Source organism: Pteropus alecto, unplaced genomic scaffold (assembly GCF_000325575.1).
Source record: "Pteropus alecto unplaced genomic scaffold, ASM32557v1 scaffold45, whole genome shotgun sequence".
NCBI lineage: Eukaryota > Metazoa > Chordata > Mammalia > Chiroptera > Pteropodidae > Pteropus > Pteropus alecto.
Window position 1 is genome coordinate 19,471,128 of NW_006442491.1, and position 22,496 is coordinate 19,493,623.

General features: G+C 47.6%; 1 protein-coding gene across 2 annotated transcripts in view; it reads right to left on the reverse strand.

Moving 5' to 3' along the window:
• NOL4L (nucleolar protein 4 like) overlaps positions 1-22,496 on the reverse strand; it is a 76,085-nt gene that overhangs the window by 38,008 nt on the left and 15,581 nt on the right. The window contains exon 1 of one of the 2 annotated variants that reach the window (XM_015597140.2): positions 737-854. The exons of the other annotated variant lie outside the window; for it this stretch is intronic. The gene's annotated coding sequence lies outside the window, so the exon portion shown is untranslated. Of the gene's footprint in view, positions 1-736; positions 855-22,496 lie in introns of those variants that run through there. 2 annotated transcript variants of the gene reach the window in all.

Sequence of the window (22,496 nt, forward strand, 5' to 3'; positions counted from 1 at the left end):
AAAAGGAGGCACCCAGAGAGAGGAGAAAGGAGGGAGCGGCGGGCGGGGGGAAAGGAGAAGGAAGGAGGGGGGGCTGGGCCAGGTAGGGAGGGAGGGATGAGGGAGCACTGGACGCGCCGCCTTGCGCTTCGGGGGAGAGCGCTCTTAAGGGGGAAGCGCTTCGAGGAAGACCTAGCCGGGGACTGAGCCCAGGAAAGAAGGCGGTGGGGTCTGTGCCCGCGCCTTGCTCCCCGAGGCCTCCGTCTTCGGGTCGGGGAGTGGGGGTTGGGGGGCTCACATTTGGCCTTCTGCGTTCAGGCCAGGAGAGGAGAATCTTGGCCGGACGAAAGTGACTCGGGCACCTTTAGGAACTCTCGGTGCCCGGGAGCTTTCGGGCAGCTCTCGACCCTCGCGCGTCTCCAGGTTCCCCAGGGACGCAGGTCCTCGCTAGGCGGGGCAGCTGGGGCCCCGGGCGGTCGAAGCAAGACCCGGGTCTGGGAAAGCCAGGCACGTGGCCGGCTTTCTACCGGGTCCCCCACCCTCACCTCAGGGCCCCCCTTTTCTTGATCAAGTTCAAGCTCGGGATCCTCGGCGCGCTGCCCACTCTCTGCCCCCTCTCCTCCCCTCCCCCTCCCACTATTCCGCACCACCTCGCCTCTTCGCTCTTCCTTTGTCTCTTACCCACCACTTAGTTTACACCCACCCCTGCACCCCTCCTTCCCCCAGGCGGGCGCCTAAGAGTCCAGGCTGGGCTCACCTGTCCGACCCAAACATTTCAGCGATCCCGAGCGCCCGCCGCCGGCTCGCTCCTGGTTCCCTCCCTCCGGTCATTGTGCTCCTAGACCACACCGTGCGAGCTCCTTACGGCGCGCTAGCTCCAGTTGTAAAGTAATAGGATAATATCAAGAATGCAGCTCTATCCCAGACCTGGGCGCGCGCTGTCAGCGGAGACAGCATCGCAGGAGGGAGAAGACCCACGCGGATCAGAGACGCGGTCCTCGGCGTAGACAGACCGCGTCCACCTGGGGTGACGGAGAAGGCGGCCTGGGGCGTCACGGGGCGAAGACAGGGGGCCCTGGACCTCCGAGCAACCTCAGATTCAGCCTGAAACATAACACGCTCGTCCCCAGACAGCAGAATTAGAGCTCGACAGAGAAGATGGGCCAGGGGCTGATGCCTCCCTCCCCAAATTAACACCCTCCGTTACAACAGATTAGCCTTCAGAAAAACCTTATACTTTAAAAGGGTTGGGGAGCTGCTCTCGTAGAATTCTGTGAGGAAATGGCCAAAAATAAAACAAAACCCCCAAACGATCCCACCTCCTGATTCCTCTGGTCACATCCGAAGAGGAAGGGCAATTTCTACTGACTTTACGCTACAACTCATTCACAGTGGAAACGGTAAAGAAGAGAAAACGCGACAGCCACCGCGATGTTTGCATTTTTGAAACAGACTGCCTTTAACACTCCAACTTTTTTTCTGTAAAAAGCCTTTTTCTTTCTTCCACTGAAAGCTTTGCATTGTGAGCAATCCGAGGTAAACAAGGCTCCCTCTACAGGTGAGAGTTGGAAGTACAATAGGTTCAGAGCTCAGTCTATTCACCCATTAGAAAAATGAAAAGATGACAACATATCAAATTAACAATCACACAGACTTCCTTCCGCACATGCTGAAGATTTTACTGTCAATATACAACTCAAAATTTCTTTTTAAAAGCGGGTCTAAGCACGTTATTCATTAGCACCTTTGTCCCTGAAATCAAATGTGTTTTCAAATCAATTCACTCTTCTCAGTTTTCTCAGATCTTTACTTTGCATCCTGTGGTGGGGGAGTTTGGATGCTTTGTTACTGGAACATCCACACATACTGGTGCCCAATAATGATTTCTGGACTTAGTGCCCACAACTCTTCAATTCATCCAGGGAAATGTAGGCGTTTCCAACATGAGAACTGTCTTTCCTCACTCCGAAAATGAGAATTCAGGCCCAGGACTTCGCATCTCTTCCCACTTTTCTAGAGACCTTTGACTTCTCCTGGCCCAAGTCACTATTTCACAGCAGTGGTGGACATCTGGTCTTGAAATAATAAAGCCAAATCCAACTGAAGTTCAAAGGTGGACTTGAATCCAGACAACCTATTTCTTCTCTGACTAATAAAAGCGAGAGTACCGCCCATGAGGGCAGAGAAGTGATTTTCTCTAAGCATGAAATGTGAACTCATTTACCATCCCTGAGATAAAACAGCCCCAGCCCCGCTCCACCCACAAAAAGCAGTTGGGAGCCCTGGAGAAACCTGGCTGTTTAGCTGCACTGGGAATTAGTCAAATTTTATGTGTGCTGAAGCCGGCAGAAATCTCCTGCAGGAGTACTGCTCCTTGAGTAACCTTGGGTAGGTTGCTTTCCATGTCTCTGCGCCTCTGGACACCTCCCTCGATCCTTAAAGTGGCCACAGCATGGGGCTTAACAAAGAACGGCATGACCTAGTTCTTTGACCACAAATTCTCTCAATGATGTGTCCTAGTCTGGTGGGAGATTGGGCAGAGAAGGGTGCTCCTGTCTGCTTAAGAGGGCAGTACTGCCTTCATGTCCCCTCCAGGCTCTGCAAACAGTGGGTGCCTTTGTAAGGGAACAATTGGCAGGAATTTTGCTCTATGATGCTTCTTAAGCAGCAACTCCTCCAGGCAGCTTCCCATATAAAACAAGCCTGCTCCACAAGTGGGGACCTAATCATGGGAACCAGGGGGTTGTTAGGAATAACAGGACTTAGTGTGACCAGAGCAGATGCTCTTCAAGCATCTCAAAGCATTAAAAAACCCATTTATTCCTACAAATTACTTATTAATGACAGAAGAGAACATGTACCTGCACAATGGAGAGATCTGGCAGACCTGCCCCAACCGAGTGATCAAATTCAGCAAGTGGGACCACCTGAAACAATGTGCTCACCTCCTGAAGGGATGCAATGACACACAGCATCACCTATGTCGTATTTTCCCCCGAAAAGCTTAACCTGGATCTGATCATAACCTGGATCTGTCCCGAACTCGTCAAAAGATCCACAGTCATTAATTTGATTGTTCTAAATCATGAGACTAAAGAGAAATAACTAAATGCAAAGTCTGAATCTTGGTTAGATCCTAGAGATAAGGAGTGAGGTAGAGACGGGGTGAAGAAGAGGTAGAGGGTGGGGGAAGCGGAGGGTGGAGTGGAGATAGGGGTTGAGGGTGGAGACCAGTGTGGGCTCTGGGCTGAGTTGTCAGGGAAGGCCCCTCCCAGGAGCAGGTCAACATGGGCCCTGACCCTGAGATGGTGGAAGTTGGCAGCTGGCTGAAGATTAAGTGTGTGTTGCGGGGGTGGGGGGAGCGTGCGGGAGGGGAGTCTTCTAGGGAGAGGGAACAGCTGAGTTGGTGCAAAGGCCCTGAGGTGGGAAGGGCCTTGGCATGTTTGAGAAATGGAAAGGTGACTGATGCGGCTAGAGTCGGTGGGCCAGGGCGAAGGTGAGAGGAGAGGAGGGTGAGATGGCATGTAGGGCCGAGCACGCAGAGCCTGGTACATCACAGTGAGGTGTGTAGGCTTTATTCTAAGAGTGAGACAATGATGCAGTCTGAATTATGTTTTTAGATCAGAGGACACGAGATTATAAGCAAGAGTGGCAGCAGGGAAACCAATAGCGTCTAGCTAAATGAGACCAGTTCAAATTCTGGCTCTGACACTAGACAAATGATCTTGGGCACCATAGTTAAACCTCTCTATGCTTCAGTTTCCTCATCTACAAAGTGGATAATAAGATAGTGTGTTTAGTGTAGTCTTTGACACCAAAATATCCCCTTTGAAATTAGAAACTGTGGTATCCAGCCTCCAAGGTGGCTGCCGATGATCTTCATCAACTAGTTTCACACCCCAGTCCCTTGTCACGATGAACAGGGCTGTGGAAGCAATGGGATATTGTGGAAATGAGGGTATGTGACTTCTGAGTTTACTTCATAAAATATAGTTTAATCTTTTCCCCAGAGGGAATACTTAGTAAAATGGTAGCTTTTATCATCATCACCAGGATTCTAAGTTTTCACGATAATGGTCATAACTCTCTCCACAAATGCTGTGCCAGTTTACTTAGCCATCAGCAATATCTGGTGGTTCTCATTTCACTCTACACTTGTCGGCACTTAGTATTAGCTATCTCTTTTATCTTTGCCAATCTGAAAGGTGAAAAATAGCATCTTATTTTCCGTTGCCTCTCTTCATTTGGAATGTGAGCATATACTTATGTTATCATGTGTTTTTTGGTCACTTGTATTTCTTTTTCCTTTTTTTTTATAACGACCTGTTCATATTCTTTTTTCCATTTCTCTACTTGGGTTGGTGGTCTTTTTTTTTTTTGTAAGAAGTCTTTAGAAATGAAGGAAATTTACATTTTTGTCATATATTTTACAAATCTATTTTCCTTTTATTTTGTTGATGATGGGATTTTTTTGCCTTATGGAAATTTTATTTCTTCTTCTTCCTCCTCCTCCTCCTCCTCCTCCTGTCATATATTTTACAAATCTATTTTCCCTTTATTTTGTTGATGATGGGATTTTTTTGCCTTATCGAAATTTTATTTCTTCTTCCTCCTCCTCCTCCTCCTCCTCCTTCTTCTTCATCTTTGGAGCTTTTGGGTTTTAGGTCAAAACAAGCTTTTTCCACTCTAAGATTATAAAAGTAATTCACCCATATTTTCTTCTAAAGCACTTATAGCTTCATAACAGTTAAATCTTTATTCCATCTGTAATTTATCTTCATATAAGTTGTGAGGTGAAGATCTAGCTTATTTTTTTTTAATGACTACCCAAATTGTCCCAATACCATCTTTTAAATAACTGATCTTGATACACTGATTGGAAATGCCATCTTTATGTATACTTATTTCTCATTATTTTTTGGAATTAACTATTCTACTCTATTGATCCATCCCAATAATTATAGCTCTAGAATATACTTTAATATCTGATTATCTGATAGGGCAAGTACTGACCTCTACCCCCCTGAATTATCTCTGCCCCCAGCATAATGAAGACAATTAAACCCATGCCACAGTAAAGAAGTGCTCTAGGTATGGCACAATTATATAGAAAGGAGAGATGTTTCTGCCTGAGGGACTGGATAAGGGGGCGTTCCTGGAAGAGGTGACATCTACTCTGAACCAAAGAAGGCAGGAGGAATGTGACAGGTGGCGAGTGGGGGAGGGCACCCCGGCAGGAAGAGGGACATGGATAGAAGCACCACGGGCTTCCCATGTGTCTATAAAGTCAAAATACTTGCTCTGAAGGTTGGGTTGTAGCTCAGCTTATCCATTCATTCTTTGCATTCGCTGATTTCTGCACAGGTGGCTGCGACTTCATAGGCAGTTTGACACCTTTGCTGAAGTCTCGGAGACACTGTCCAATACTGTTTCCTCATTCCTTCTCTATTTCTATACTTTCCCATGAAGAATGTAACTGAAGAGCCCGACGTGTTGAAATACACTTTCCTGACAGCCACCACAAAGGCCAAAATTAGTTTCATCAATCTCTTCAGAAATGTTGCTTTAAAATGTTATCAGTTAATCTGTGTTCATGTCACGCTCATACTCCAAAACCTTCAATGGCTCCCAGCTGCTAGCAGAATCAAGTTATAGCTCTCTGGCCTGGTGTTTGAGGCCTTCCACAGCCCTGCTGGCCGTATATGCTTCTGTTCTAAACTGTGAACTCCGGTTCAGACAGACTGACCATCTTCTGCCCCCCGATCACCCATGTGGGATCCCCTCCACTCCTTTGATCATGCACGCTTTTAGGCACATGTTCTTTTGTTCTTTCCACAAATGTGTTTAGACCTGCTAACAAATGCCAGGAACCATAAGTATGGGTAATACGACAATGAACAATACAGACATAGGTCTGCCCACTTGCAGCCTGCGAGCCGGCAGGAAAGAGATATTAAACAAATGACCACACAATTTCTGGTCATAGGATGTATATTCAGTTTGTTCTTGACAGTTGTGGGACCTGCTAGGAAGGAAGTCCCTGGAATGTGAGAGAGACATAGTGGATCCTGGAGGGCTCCGCTGAGGAGGTGATGTTTAAGTTGGGCACTAAAGGGTACCTAGGCATTCCCTAGGTAGAAAGATGCTTTGGGTACTCAGCAAAGACATCCTTCACCCCAAATCTAGGCTCCCTGAACTCAGAGTACCAATCTCACAGACCATCCAGCTGGCTCTGGTGGCAGCTCTCAGTTAGTCTTCTGTCACTTAATGTGCCCATGATACTTTCCGTTTCCTGCATTATACCTCATCTCTCCAAATGGAAGTGAGCTCTCAAGGGCTGGGATAGGCTCTTAGGTGACAGAGTCCCGGCGACATCTTGCACAGAATAGGGATTCATCACTGCATCGCTCAGGACCCCATCCTGCCCACTACCCAGCACAGCCCCGAGGTCTGTGACAGAGCTCTGAATCAAGCACAACATCCTCAACGTAGGCCACACTTTGTAATTCCCACAGAGCATGCATCATCTTCTTCTCCCTTCCTTCCTAGCCCCTTTGGAGAGGCTCAGACAAAACGCCAAGGCCAGCTATAACTTAGCCCTCTACTCCTAGGTGTGCACACAACAAAATGAGTACTGATGGTCCATGAGGAACACATCTAAAATGGTCAGAGCACCACTATTCACAGTAGCTCCAAGTGTCCATCAACAGAATGGATAATTATGGTACATCTATACCGTGGAACAGTACTCAGCAACAGAAAGGCACAAACACCACAACACAGATGAGTCTCACAAACTTATGCTTGTAAGCAAAAGAGCACATGCCATAAAATTCTCTTTATACAAAGTTCTAGAACAGACAAAACCAATCTATGCTATCAGAGGTCAGGATAGTGGTCACCCTGGCTGGGGGTAGTGACTGGAAGGGACATGAAGGGTCCTCGGGGGGCTGACAATGTTCTGTTTCTTGATCTGAGGATTGGTCACAGGAGGTGTATTTGGTCTATAAAAATTTACTGAGCTCTCCACTTAATGACACGTGCTCTTTTCTGTGCATATCTTATACTTCAATAAAAGTTTGAAAAAGGGAAAAAAAAAGCCGAGGCCAGTTACAATGGCTGAGCAGCTTAGAGCGTGGTGTAATCAATTACAGTGACCTACCATAGACCAGGAGCCCATGCTGGCTGGTAGTACATGTTACCTTATTTAACCAGCCAAATAACAAGGACAATAGTAATTGCCATTTTACACATTATGAGTAGGGGCTCACTGAGGGAGATTAAATGACTCATCCAGTCACCCAACAGCAAGAAAATGGGTGCTCAGAGACCAGGGGACATGCCCACAGTCACAGCGCTGGAAGCGCTGGTGGCCATGCTGGGGTTTGAACCAGGGTGTGTTGGTTCCCACAGTGTGTGTTGAGCCCTGCTGAGCTGGGACCAATGAGCCAGACCACGTGGAGCTGCCCCTCACCAACCCCAGCAGAGCCGAAAGCAGCAGCCACCAGAGCAAGTCGGGGCCCACAGGGAGCCAGAGGTTTCCCGCGGGCTGGGAACCGGGAGTGGGCGGGGCCCGCTCTGCTCTGGTGGGACTCCAAGCCTTTTCCATGCAACCCCTGAGGGAGGCCGGCCTGGGAAAACCCCTGGGCTGAAACTCTAGCTGGCTCCTCAGCAGGTGACTGGATGACAGGTGAGGGCCTCTCTTCAGGCTGTAGGATGCTAACTCACCCTAGCTCCAAGGAAGACATGCTGGGGAATGGGCGCAGGCTACCGAGAGAAAAGGGCAGGCAGCACTTCCCGTTTCAACCCGAAATCCCACCATGACAGAACCTGCAGCTGGGGTGTGTGTGTGTGTGGAGGGGGGACCTGGCATAGAGAACCTGTCCAAACCTTAGTTACACCGATGATGATGATGACGATGACGATGATGATGATGATGATGTGAAAAATAAGTAATGAATATTACAGGCGTCAGTCGACAAACATTTTATTGAGCTCTGACTGTGTGCTGGGACCCGACCCGCATGCAGGAACTGGGGTGGTGAGATAAGCAGACCTGGGCCTGCCCGCATGAGTCTGAGGGTGCTGGCATGGCTGGGGGCCTTGGCTTGTCCGTAACCTCACGAGCACTTTCTTTTTCCTTGTCTGTTCTCCCTCCCCTTCCCTTGAGAAATAACGGCATTCATGTCAGAGGTAACAGGACTCTTCCTCTCACTAACTCTATGGCTTTGGACCAGTTAAGTTCTCTGAAACTGAGCCTCGGTTTCTTCATGTTCTCTGTGGGGGACCTGGCACACGGAAGGCCCTCGACAATTGTTCCGGCTCCCCTCCTTGCCTCTCTCCCCTCTTTTTCTCCTTCCTTCTTGGTTCCCCTCTCTTTCCTTCTCTTACTATTCTTCTCCTCTGCCCGTGCTTCGGCACCTTAACACTCAAAGGCATTGTCAAGTTCAGCTGATGGCGCCCAGGCCATGGCAGATATTGTGAACTAATTTACCTGATACCCAAACTCAACAATTTCTCCCTTTCCTTTCTCAACTACAAAGTGTGGGGAGATGCATTTCTTTCCCAGCCTCCCTTGCAGCTAGGGGTGGCTATGTGATCTTGTTCTGGCAAAGAGATGTTAACAAAAGTCTATGGGCAACTTTCTGGGAAAGCTTTTGCTTTGCTGAACCAAGCTTATACCACCCCTTCTCATCTTGCTCTCACCTTGAATGTGGATAAGATGGTTGGAGCAATAGCAGCCAACTTGCAGTCAAGAGGAAAAGGTCAACAGTTTCACAGAGACCAAGCCAGCACTGCAGACATTAGCACCAATCACGGCTCCCTCACTCTTCTTGTTTCAGGAGTAAAAAAAAACTTCATGTTTTGCCATACGGTCAGCTAGGATTTTTATACTTTTAGTCACGAGTATCTCTGACTGACTCAGAGGGCTCCCTGTTTGTGGATGGACTGGACAGCAAGCCCCCCACTCCCAGGTGGCCTTTTCTCTAGAGTGTTTGACTCCTCAAAGAGACTGAGGAGGGGGTGTGTCCAGGTGCTTGTGCTTACTGTGGTGCTTAGGGGAAGACGAGCACTTACTTCCATTACCTATGGACTCTGCAGGAGGGAAAGGTGTCAAGGCTACTGCACAGGTGTGCCCAGGTACTTCTTGAGCCACAGCAGTACTCCAATTAAAGAGTATCCTCTGTTTCTATCCTATTTTTTCTTGAGGCATTTGAAGCCATTCCAAATATCCGAGCCTTAAAACGACCATGAGCCTAGCAAGGCATGGTGTCTGTTACTCATTTCTACAGAAGAGACAGGAGTGCCCAGCCTGAGGCTGGGCTGGGCTGAGCCCTTCTCCCCAGCTGTCTTCAGTATCCCAGCTCAGGGCTGTCTAGGCCCTGTTATTGGGGTGCTGCAGAAAAGTAAGGAGGGGCTGCCTGGGGGTGAAAGGGATGGGAGGGCAGAGCCCTGGGCCCCTTTCCCAGCTTCGCCAGTGACATGCCCGCCAGCAGCTGACCCTTGACATACTAGACTTCCTCTCCAGAAGAGTTTCCTTGAAGAAAGGGGTTCCTCTGTCAAAAAGCAAACTTTGTAAACCGCTGAAGTCTGGCCCAAACCTGCTGTGCCACTAACAGGGAAGATACAGCATGGAGAAATGAAAGTTAGACAGCTGGTCAGGGGCAAGGCTACGGCTAGACCCAGAGTCACAGGACTCTCCCTTGGGTGTTCGTCTCCACTTGCCATCGCCCCCAGTTAAGCGCCCGCTGTCCTCTGGCAGAGAAAGATGCACCCGGAGGCTTCGCATCGCAAACTCTGGACCCAGCCGGCAGGCCCTGAGAGCGCGGCCTGCTCCAGCTTCTGCAGACTGCTCCCGCTTCTCTCCCCCTCGCTTCCTCTGTCCTCGCCCCCTCGTCGCTGCCATCCCAGAGCCTTTGCACTCACTGCCTCCTCCACCCAGAAAGTCTTACCCCCTTCACTGCCACAGGGCTGGCCTCGTCTTATCATTCTGGTCTGGGCTCGACGCCAACTCTTCAGAGAGGCCTTCGCACCCAGAGGTGCAGTCTGTCAACGGACCCTGTTTCGATTCTCGGCCCCAAACTTCTCACTTTTGTATATATGTACCTTTTTTTTGGATTGAGTTGTTTAGCATCTCTACAGCCCGTGAGCTCCCCAGGGTTCCTTATCTGTCTCATTCACTGCTGAATCCTCAGTGCTCGGAATAGTGTCTAGGACACAGTAAGAAGTTAAAAGTTTTTGAATGAACGAAAGAGGAAATTTTTAAAAAACTATACAAACAGGGTCGCAGGGAGGGCAAGGGTCTGGTGGGCTGTGAGCAGAAGCCATGGGCCACTGTCTCCTCTGTCAGAGTCAAGGTGGGGGAGCTACCAGCCTGCTGGGGGTCCATGCCCGGTCACCCTAAGGGAAAACAAAGCAGCCAGCACAAATTCACAGCACAACACTGTGCCATCCCACCCTCGAGAAAGAAAAAGGCCTAAGGCTCGTTAATGAGGTAAACACAATCATCACCAGGAAAAATCTTGGCTGTGCTTCTTCGGTCCACCCAAAGCCATTATCTCTAATTGATCTCCAGACATCAGCTGCTGAAGCGTCTGAAACCCTCCTGCACCCCTCCAGGTCTGGTTACAAAGCCCCGGCCCACTCACCCACCCACCGAGTGGGGTCAGGTCTCCTGGAGTAGCTCTCTGCTGGGGTGCAGAGACCTGTCTGGGTCCCATATGAGAAGGAGCCATCAGGCTGCCAAGAGTCAGGGTGGGTCAAGAACCTGTATAAAAGCCATAACCAATAAATGCTCAGCTGCCAGGGGCCACAGCCTGTATTTCAGAGCCTTAAGCGGAAGGCTCAACAAAGCCACCAGGGTCTCACCCTCAGAAAAATGTGACTTTTTAGGAAGGCTGGAGAAAGCACCCTGCCCAAAGTATCCCACTTGCTCTGGATGAGACATTCTGAAAATAAGTTAGGAGTTTAGTTATTAAAAAACAACAAAATTCCAACAGGACTTAGGACTTAGCCATAAGACACTAAGACCCCTCCAGGTCTCAGTCAAGCCAGGCGCAGAGCTGGCAGGGGGTGGCGGGGAGGCACAGGGTCAGTCATAGGTTCAGTGACCATCTGGATGTTTTGAGCCGCCCCTTCCTGGCCCTGCCTGGAGAGATGCTTCCTTTCCTGCTGGATCGCTCTTATCCTTAGAGACAGAGCAGGGTGTCAGCTACCCAGGGTGCCTCGCAGGGGCGTTTACAGTGAGAGCTCTAAAAAGACAGAGCTGCAGCCTCCCGTTTATGGAGGCCCAGGTAGCAGCTCCTGACCTTGCTCCAGGCTTTTCCTTTGGCACAGATAAAGTATCCCCAGGCCAGCTCTGCATGTAGGATTCTGCACATGGTACCAGGCAGCTCTCCTGCCTGCACCAGTAAATTATAGGCGCTGTGTGCATTTTTTTTTTTTCCTAGATAATGAAGTTGAAAGGCCACATTGGTATCCTTGCATGGAGGGGTGTGGGTACGGGCAGCCTGGAAGGGGACTGAGCCTTTAAGAGCTGATGGGGACAATGAGCTGTTTAGGTTCGAAGTATCTCCTCCATAAGATACTTAACTCCCTAAGGCAACTGGCTTTTGAGACAGGATGTTGGTTGTTTTTTTACTTCTTTCTCACACAGGTTCAGGGAAGCAGGAGGAAAAAAGAGATTCGGACCTCTCTGAACCCAGGCTGCCCTGGAAAAACAGCCATAATGTTCATTTTCTTTGAGAGTTTGGAAGCTGCCGCAAGTTTCCAGGAAGCCCCCGAGGATTCTCAACAATATAAACTGATCACTAAAACGATGCCCTATAACAAAGATGTTAGACAATGGGTTTTAGGCTTCCTTCTCTGTCTTCTCAGAATAGAAGTTTCCAAGAAAACTTTTCCCATCAAGTATAGAAATGCCCTATTTTGCTTGACACCACCTTTAAGAGGATGGGAACGCTGGCCTGTCAATGTTTATTGCCTCCAGATTCCAATACTGGGATCATGATGCTCCTGGCTCACAGTCCACCCCTGTTTTTATGTGTGAATAGAAAGGCCTGTGGTAACAGTGTCTTAGCTTAGTGTTTAGTGGTGACGTTAACGGTGCCTCTGAGGTATTTTTCCTCCCACCAAGAAGGGGATGCAAAAATTTTTAGACATTAAACAATTTTTTTCCCAAATAACTATTTTTTCAAGCTAGGAAAACTTTCAAAAAGAAGTACAACAAAGGTAGAACCATTTCTACTAAATATTAAAACATATTAGTCATAATGCTTGAAACAGTGTAGAATTAGTACATGAGCAGACAAAGAGACCAATGGACTGAACAGAACTAGATTCTGTTTCAGATGGAAACTTAGTAAATTATCAAAGTGGCATCTCAAATCAGTGGGGAGAAAACAGATTCTTTAATAAATGATGCTGATACAAGAGGGTAAGGCAGGATCTGTGTCTCAGAATGCACCAGAATAAACTCCAAATATTTTTTTGCTCTGTCAGCTGACAGGGTCTAAAAGAAAGGACTCCCCAGTAGCAATAAGCACACCTAACACCCAGATCTTGGTTTTTAATTTGACTCTCCAATTTAAGGAATCGGAGCTCCTTAGAGATACAGCCGATTGGGGCAGGAGATATATAAGATGAGCCTGGAGCATCTTGTAGTGCCTAAAAGTAAAGAAATACTAAAACAAAACAAAAAGAAATAAAATCCTACCCCCCCCAAAAAAAACCATCAATAAGGGTATTTTTGAAACAGTACAGGAGCCAACTGAAAGATTTCCCAAAACTGAAACAATTTGAGAAGAAAGAAAGAATTGAATTATAATCCCAAATATAAAACAAATAACTATATAAATGATTGAATGATTGAATAAATTTATAAATGAGGAAGGAGAGAAAAATCTCCCAAGCACAAGAATTCCAAATAACATACGTGGTGGATGCTTTGCCCTTAAGGAGAGAAAAAATAACCCCCCATGCCTTAGGTGTGGGCTGCACACAGTGACTTCCTTCCAAAGTGTACATTATGGAGAAGATGGGAAAAGAGTAACTCTACAGTGATAAAACCTGACAAACATTATCTCAGCCAGGTGTGACCAAGGTCAACACCAACAGTTATGAATCATGTTGACATTATGTCGCCTTGATATGAGGTGGTACAAATGGCACTCTGCGGTCTTCCTCCTCATAACCCATAACCCCTGTTTTCTATACCGATAGTAACATTACACTAATCCTCAAATTCTACAAAATACCTGACCAGTACTCTCTGAAACCGTCAAGGCATTTAAAAACAAGGAAAGACTGAGCAATTGTCACAGCCAATAGGAGGCTAAGGAGACATGACAACTAAATGTAATGTTATATCCCAGATAGGGCTATGGAACAGAAAAAGGACATAAGGTAAAAACTAAGGAAATCTAAATAAACTACTGGACTTTAGTTAACAGTAATGTATCAATATCGGTTCATTAGTTGTAACACATGTATCATACTAATGTAAGATGTTAATAATAGGGAAAACTGTGGGGGGGGATGGGTAATGTGGGACTTCTGTACCATTGTCTCAATTTTTTCTCTAAATCTAAAACTGTTCTAAAAAAAGTCTATTAAAAAAAAACGAAAGCACCAAAAGAAAACATGGAAGTAGAGTGGAGTTAGCCTTTTTAAGACTCAAATGCAGAAGCCATTAAAGAAAAAAAAAATTGATGCATTTGAGTGCTTAAAAATGAAAATGACAAAACATACACACTATAAAACAAGATCAAAATATAGAGGGCTAAGGTTGGGGGGAAAAAGAGGCTATGGCCGACTCCGGGAATATAAAGAAAGAAAATATAATCACAGTATGCTAATCGGCTCAGCTATGAATAATATACATATAGCCACAAAAATATAAATAATGATAGTGATTTATCTAAATAGAGAAGTATAGCTACATTGAGGGATGGAGGAAGGAGAAATAATACGTGTGTTTATGAGAGGGTGTAAGAGTGTAAATACTGATTTCCTACAGCAAAAAACTAAACAACAACAAAAACAGCCCAAATTGAAAAATCAAGAACTAGCAGTATGAGCATGTTATTTAGAAACAGGAGGTAAAATACTACAAGAGATAGCTGAAAACTAAGAAAAAGAAGCTGTCTCTGGAGAGTAAAAATTGAAGTGGGGTGTTTCAGGCAGGGTCTGCTGTTTTTTTATATGGTTTTTAAAGTACTCTTCTGACAAAAATAGAAATGCATACAAATAAGCAAAAAGAACGAGAAAAGATAATGGGCGACCTGAGAAGCTATTTGAGGGTGAGCCACACTGGGGTTTTGGGGAGGGTCTGAGGGGCACAGGGCGGAACCTGCACATCTTCTCACAGCACAAATGCTCCAAGGATCATTCTTTGCCTGGAGAAATCCAAACAGCAGCCTTGTTCAAGGTCAGTGTTTTGGATGCTTTTTGTTTTTCTTTTTCTTGCCGCAGCGCAAACCTTCCAAGTGCCCGAGATTTACCGAGACAGGAAAAGGTTTGGACTGCAGCTTCTCAGATCTTGAAAACTGGGGCCGGTGGCATTTCAGGCCTTTCTCAAGCTCTCATAGAGGCAAGCTGGGCCCCCATGACACAGCTACGTAACAAGTAACAGCGGGCTGATCCCAGACGCCTGTTGAGGGGGTCTGAGAAGAGGGGGTCTGAGAAGAGGGATTTTACACAACTAGCAAGAGAAGGAGGCCAGCAGTGGACGAGGAAGGCCAGGAGTTGGGAACAAGGAGAAGAGGCTGGGAACTGAGAGAGTGGTCCCAGCATACCTCGGTGGGTAAGCCCAGTGGGGAGAGGACAAGAGGGACCGGGCAGCTAAGGCAGCAGACCCCACATTCTCACAAATTCCACACAGTCCATCCCATGCACATTTCCAGAGAGCAGACACTGATGTTCAAAGTTTGAAGACACCGGTCTAGAAAAGTAACTACAGCAAGACAGGAGCAAAAATTGCAAAAGGTAGCGTCATGACGGGAAAGATGCTGAAGGCTATGAAGGAAAAATGCTGCCTCTCACAGCGAAGACTACGGTGTTCTTTACGTTCAACAGGACCGACCGACCTCCTCAGCCTCCCCGAAGCGCAGACCTCCAAGGTTAACAGGCTCTGAAATATCTTACTGGGAAACCGTGCCTTTGACCTCTTTGCCCTATTTAATGCTTTTTTGCCTTGAACACTTACCTATTTGATATTAATAGCACTGCCTTCTCTTTTGTTTTCTTCTTCCTTTTTGTGTCATTTAAAAAAAAAAAGTCTTTCATAAATATCAAATAGATTTTGCCATTATAAAACAAAAACAAAAACAAAAACAACCCATCCGAGTGTTTTTGACTCTCAAGGGAAATTTAACCCACTTACATTTATTGTGATTTGCTGGTGTTTAGTCTTATTCCTGTTAGCTTATTCGTGTTTTCTATTTACTACATCTCTTTTGGTTGTTTCTTATTTTAGTCCCCTGTTTAATTACTCTTGCCGGACTGATCGAGTTTTCTTTGTTTCTTTTATTTTCTTTAGTGGGTTAGAAGTTCTACATGATATTTCTATTCCATGGAGATTACTCTTTAATTTAAAAGACACGCATTCGAACCTCTGCTTCCTTAAGAGACCATGAAGGGTTTATCCACCCTGAACCGAAGACGGGGACATGGCAAAGTTTCCATTCTGCTATTTCTCCCCTGGGCTGCAGGGCAGCCTGAGACAGGGGAAGGAGGAAATCATCACTGCTCTCAAGCTCCAGAATCTGAGACTCTGGGTGTCAGAGTCAGCATTCTGCTAAGGTAGCTCTCCACAAGCAAGAGCCCTGTGAGTCAGGCACTGCTTAAATAAGTGACAGGCTCTTACGGTAAAACGTATTAACTGCGTTTCTTTTTTGGGGCTTGCCCATTTTCTCAGGGTCCTCGTGAGCAGTAGGAAGGTCGAGAGTATGAGCACAAGGTCACAAAGAGGGGTCAGGAGTAAGAGGGAGAAGGAACAGAATCCTGCTCCGATCCCTCCCCATCCCGTGACCTAGTCCAAAAGATACTGATGAGAAAGTGAATGTGGTTAGCCAAAAAAATGGAAACAACCCAAATGTCTGTCCATGGATTCATGAATTAACACAACACAGTCTATCTGTACAATGGAATATTATTCAGCCAGGAAGAGGAACGCGGTTCTGCCAGAGGCTCTAACACAGGTGAACCTTAGAAACATTAAGTGAAATCAGCTGGACAGAGGACAAATTTTACACAACTTCACTTATATGAAGTATTTAGACAGTCAAGTGTATAGAGACAGAAAGTAAAAGAGTGGTTAGCAGGGGCTGGGGAAGGGGAGATGGGGAGTTATTGCTTAATGGTTACAGAGCTTCCGTGTGGGGTGATGAAAAAATTTTGAAAATAGATAGTAGTGATGGTTGCGCAACACTGTGAATGTACTTAAGGTCACCGAATTGTACATCTGAAATGGTTAAAGCGGCTAATTTTATGTTACATGTATTTTAGCACAATTAAAAATAAAGTGAATGTGGAGTGCTTTGCAGAGTGGGCCTGTTTCCTTCTCCACTTAGGCGGACAGGAGCCTAAGAAAGTTCTGCCCTCGATGATGCTCATTTCCTGCCCGAATCCTCACCTAGCTCCCCAGCACTGACCAAGGAAAGGGCCAAAGGGCCAAAGGGCCGCCTCACCCCACCCCTCACTTCCAAGAAAGGCCCTCGCTCTGTCTCCTCCCCCTCCGCTTCTTCCCGCCCCCTCCTCCTTTCCCGCCGTTGGCTCTGGCCTTCTCCAGCCCATGTCCTCTCGCCTGCCCCCACCTGGGCCCGCTCTGCTTGCTCAGATCTCATTTAAAAATGTGCGTGTCTCCTGAACCACCTGGCAGGTTCCTGTACCCTTCCTATTTCTGTTTTCTGTCCTGGGTTACAGTTCATGGCTATCTTGTCCTCTCTACTAAAAACAGCTCCTTGAGAACAGCTCCTTGAGAACAACCGTACCATCTTATTCCTCTTTCTGGCCCTGGTCTCTTGTATAAGGTCATTCACTGTGTCTATTAAACCAAAGTTGCATAATAATATTACTGGCAATAGCAGTAGAGGTCATTGAGACTTCCTCCTTGCTTCTGATGTGCCTGGTACTGCGCTCAGCACTGAGCGTGCTTTGTCATTTAACTCTTGGAATAACTCTTAAGAGGTTGGTGTATTATTATTACTCTCAAGGAACCGACAAAGAAAAAAATGCACAGAGAGGCGAAGCAATTTGCCCAAAGTCACACAGCTGGTAGGCGGTGAAACTGGTAGTGTCGGCCTGATTCCAGGGTCTTTGGTTTAGGCGGGTGGGCTGGAATTCTGCCTGAGGACAGTGCTGCCCCACACCGGCCCACAGAAAGGAGCAGGAGGGCCCCTGGGCAGGGGCTGCACGCCCTGAGGCCCTGTGTGTGTGTCAAGGAGGTGGAGTCCTGCCCCTCCTCCCCCACCCTCCAGGACCCAAGGAAAACTCTGGGCTAAGAGCTCGCGGTGGAGGAGAGAGAGGCAGAGGTTAATGGAAGCGAGTAAGAGCCTCCATCACGCGGGCTTAAACAATGGAGCCTCGCGCCACTTCACACGCTGCTGGGAGAACCATTAAAACCATTAGCGGGACATTAGCGCTGCTCTAAGAACTGGAGAGAGGGGAGGCGGAGGAAGGTGCTGACAGCCGTCCTGCTCTGGGACAGAGCGAGGAGGGCGGGGGCGGTGCGGGTAGTGATGTGGAAACCAAAAAAGAGCCAAGCAGGGGGTGCCTTGGGAAAGTCGCTGAACCTCCCAGGGTCTCAGCCTCCGCTTCTATGAAATGAAAGTATGTGTCGGGGACAGGAACACGGATGATTTGTCTCTTTCCTTCTGGATCTGGATCTGATTTCTACAGTGGGGTCTCAGTTCGAACACTGAGATCTCAGGAATGATCAGGATAACGTCACCCATAATGTGGATGTCAAAGTACATATGTGCCCCTACAGATGACTGAGACTTCACAAGGTAGAGGTGACCTCTCCAACCCCAACCCCAGGCCACCCCCCCTCTCCCCGCCACCAAATTCCTCTTCTGGTATTTCTTTAGGCATCGTATATTTAAGGCGGTCCCGGTTCCCAGGCCAAACAAAGCCTGCTCTGCCAGCATCTCTGCCAAGGACGTTTTCCCTCCACTAGCGCCGTGGGCGATACTCACAGGCAGCACACCCATTTCAGATCCTAATGAGCATGTCCGCATCCAGTAAGTGCGGAGAGAGGCAGGGCTTGGGGCCCCAGCAGATGCACAGGTTCAGGGATGGAAGAGATCTGACTTTCCATTCAATTCACGTTAGTGGTTGTGTGACCTTGAGCAAGTGCTGACTCTTTTCGAGACTCAGCTATGGCATCTGTAAAATGAGGATAATAACGTGACCCGGAAGAGTTGTGAGGGCAGAGGGTAAAGTGGGTAAAGTGCTGGACACAGAACACGTGCCCTATTAATGACTCGCCTGCCTGAAACAGCGCCCACCCTGCTTGCTCCCTTGTCCCTCCTCTGTTCCTCCTCTGGGCTCTTCCTACAGACGCCAGTGTTGATTTCGATTTTCCTTGTCTCTCTCACTGAACCGTGAGAGCTGGCGGGGCAGAGACCTGGCTCTGCTCACCACTGTCTCCTTGGCACCTGGCTCAGGTGCACAATGGATGGATGGATATGGGCGAAGGAGTGAGCAGACAACAGGAAAATTATATAACCAGCTTATTTGGTAGGTGGAAACATCAAGGCCAAATGGGCAGAGACACTGAATACTATGGAAAACCAGCATCAGAAAAACGAAGCGGACTGTAAAATGGCGCACACAGGATAATCGCCTTTCTATTCAATAGTCTGCAAGGGAAGACGCCAAAATGTTCACAGTGATCGGAGTGGTGGGATGATGGTGATTTTTGTCATCGTGCCTTTGCTTTTTGGCTACTGATTTTCTACTGAGGCTGTGTGTTACTTATGTGATTAAATTTTAAAAAGTATGAAAGAAAACCAGATGAGACAGAAAACAAAACCAGCGGCTGCCTGAGAAAGAGACGGAGCACTCCTCTTCGAGCGCACAGCCCTGAAAGGGGCCTTGAAAGGACCAGCAGTTGGGGCTGGAGCTTGTTGGTTGCCTCTGGGCCTATGAGCTTGGTCTGAACCCCTCCTTCCCTGGGACCTCATCTTATCAGAGAAAGCTCTGAGTCAGTCCACATTCATGAAACCTTCCTATCCTGACCCCTGCAAAAAAATGTATTCATCATCAGTACAACTGAATGTGATTTCAGTTTTACATCTTTATGAGGGTTTTCCTAAGTAAGGCCAAAAAAAAAAAAAAAAGAAAAAAAGAAAAAAAGGTTTTATCAGGCTACTCTCTCTTATTTTCAGCTAATTGTGGCCACTGTGATGACAGCTCCTGGGGTCTGTGTCTTAGGATGGAGATCCTGGGACGGTGGAATCCGACTCCCAAATATCTTACACGTTGAGGATGCCATAAGTATGTGCCACGGTGAATAAGACCTCCAGAAGAATCTTTTTGTGTGTTTGTGAATGTTGCTATTGGATTTTCCTATTTCCTAATACCCTCATGGGGAAGGACCCATCTCCCATATTACTGATCCGACATGACAGCAAGCAATGTGATTCTGTCCATTTCACAAAATCCATCACCTGTTCATTGCCTGTTCAAAGCAAAGTAAGGGGAAATGTCCTACTTGCCCTACTGTCTGTCTCTTGGATATCTAATGCTGGGGGAAAAAATGAATTATTGGGATTTTTCTCACCCAGAGTTTTTAGATGTAGAGCTTTGTTCAGCATTAATAAAATATCAGTAATCCTGGCTCCTACTGACTTTAGATTGGGTTTATTTTCCACGTAGCCTGTGTGAGTGGTTTGCAAACACTACAGGTATCCTCTGCATTTCGTGGTCAGAGTGATGAGCAAGGAATGAAGCCACTTTTGGAGCCTGGTCTTAGGATGTGGGATTTGACAGCAGTAGAGCCAGTCCCATGGCTGTTTGGATAGGGCCATCCGCCCACCCCAAGGGGAGTCCTGCTTTGATTTTGCTACAGGAAAGAAGCTACTAATTCAAGTATATGTATTTTTAGTTCCAACTCAAGCTGAAGAATCAAAGACTTCTGGGTCCTTGGCCCTTCCTTGCCGCTGCAGATAAATAATCTGGTGAGCAATGTGATTTTTTGTTTTGCCGTGTGCCTGGCTATAAAACAGGGATAACAGTGCTGCCTGGGAAGCTGAGGCCTTGAGAACTCACTGCTGCTGTGTGTGGAGTGCTGGGGACTGACAGATGAAAGGCCGTAGGCACGAGGTAGGATGCTGCGGCTTCTGCCACGTGTGGAAGAAGGGTTTGCATCCTTGATCTCCTACAGCACACAGGAGAAAGCTGGCTACGTTCAGAGGAACCCCACCTGGGAAGCTTTGAAGGAAGGCGAGGAAGACACAGTCAACTCCACTGTAAGCAGAGGCCACCCCAGTCTCAGCCTCAGCCCCAGCTGGACACTCAGAGCACCCTGGGGACAAAAGCCTTACCACAGTCCTTCCTTCCTTTGGGAATTGTCCGAACCTCAGGAGAGCAATTTACCCACCTCCCTTCGGTTCATCTGCAGATATCCACCAAATACCTAACACTGCCTTCACCTTTGTCTTCACTAGTAGAACTCCTCACAGTTTCTGCACCAGCAACAGCAGCATCTCAAATCCTCATGGGTGCGATCTTACCTTGAGCCACGGGGCTCTTGTACAAGCTGTCCCCTCAATCTGGAGCTCTGTTCCCTTCAGATTTTGCCCTTAGCTCAAGCATCCCTTTCTGAGGCAAACCTTCCCCGACCCCTGCCTCTATTCATCCCCACCCATATCTAAGTACTCATAGCACCACATGTCCAGCTGCATGGCACTTGTCACAGCTGCACCATGATGGCTGATTAATATCTCCCTCCACTGTTTATGGCTACCTGCTATGAGCTGGGTATTGTGTGTGATTTTTTTTTTTGTTAGTGTCTGTCTCCCCCTAGATCATAAGAAGAACCAGGTGTGGTGCTCTTTGCTCATCCCTAGCCCATGGAGTAGGGCTCCATAAATATTCATGGAATTATGGAACCCTTGCTAATGCACCTAGCCAACAGTCGTAATCCCCCTACCCCCAACGGTAAGAAATATAACAGGTTCCATTAATGACGGGTCATACGTGGGCTATGCTGACCACCACTGGTTCTGGTGGTGGTCTGGATCTAATGCCATTTCGTAGGAAACAAAGAGCCATGGGGCTTTACTCCGGGCTATTCAAGTGGCTCAGCACTTCACTCCTCAAGGTGAGGGATGAGAATGGATGATAAAAATGTGTGAGAAGCCAGGTGCCTGTGACAGTGTGGATGGCTCTAGGGAAAAAAAGACCGCGAGGCCCTCTGCAGAAGTCAGAAGAGCTCTCAGGCTGAATCTGCTCTGTGCTGTTTAGATTTTCTAACTTACTAGCAGCCTTATTGCTTCCATTCCAGTACAGAAACAACTTTGCCACCGTGACTATAAAACCCCAACACCATTGTCCCCCCTGACATTATCTCTGATTACGTGAAGTTTGTTAGGGATGCGACCATCGCAGAACAGACACTCTCGGGTGAGAAGACGTGGGAGACACAGACGAAAACAGCTTTACTACCCGGAGCAAAGTTTACTTCATTCAACCTTTGGGGGCTGGGCACAGTGGACACGCCATTCCTTCTCTTTAGGAGAGTACAAACTCAGTATGTTCAAGCCAACCAGCTCAAATCCTCCAACTGGGTGCTACAGCCCCAGATGCTACCTGAACATGTCCTGCTACATCACCTTGGAGCTGGCCATGGAGCCATCTATCCCTTCCCCTCCCCCTATGACAACACTCGCTCTGGTTGTCAAGGAGACCAGAGTAAGCAGGACAGCATGCACCCAGGGCTAGAAATCAGACTTTCAATGAAAGAACCCATTCCCCTGGTCAGGCTACAGAGATACGGTAGATTCAACGCCACAAGAGATGACAACACTTAAAGCTGGAGGTGAGAGATTATTACCCTGGTTTTAGGCAGTGGCAGAGGAAGGGGGTGGCAGTCACTCGTCCTCTTTTGAAAGACAGTCAGGATACTTGCTTTGCAAAGGGCTAGAAGGTGGACTGTGTGGGGAGGCAGGCAAGAGTGGTTTTCTTTTAATAGCCTGTTTCCAGGGTTCCTGACAACCCTTGGCACTCCACAGCTGGGGAGTCTTGGACGGCCAAGGGCCTTATCTTACCCGGGCCATTCGCCAAGGCCCATCCTCCTGGCCTGTCTGGGCCCCAAGAGTGACAGAGGCCACAGGCTGGCAGCCAGGGCCCCCCCTCTTTCGTCTCCCTGGGGAAAGGAGGTGAGTGACATAGCAGACAAAGGGCAAAGCAGAGAAAGAACCACCCAAGAGCCAAGGTCTGCAGCTCTTACCCTCCCCCTCCCTTGTCCCTGCCCTTGGGGAGAGTTTTGTGAAGCCTGAGCTCCCTGGGTT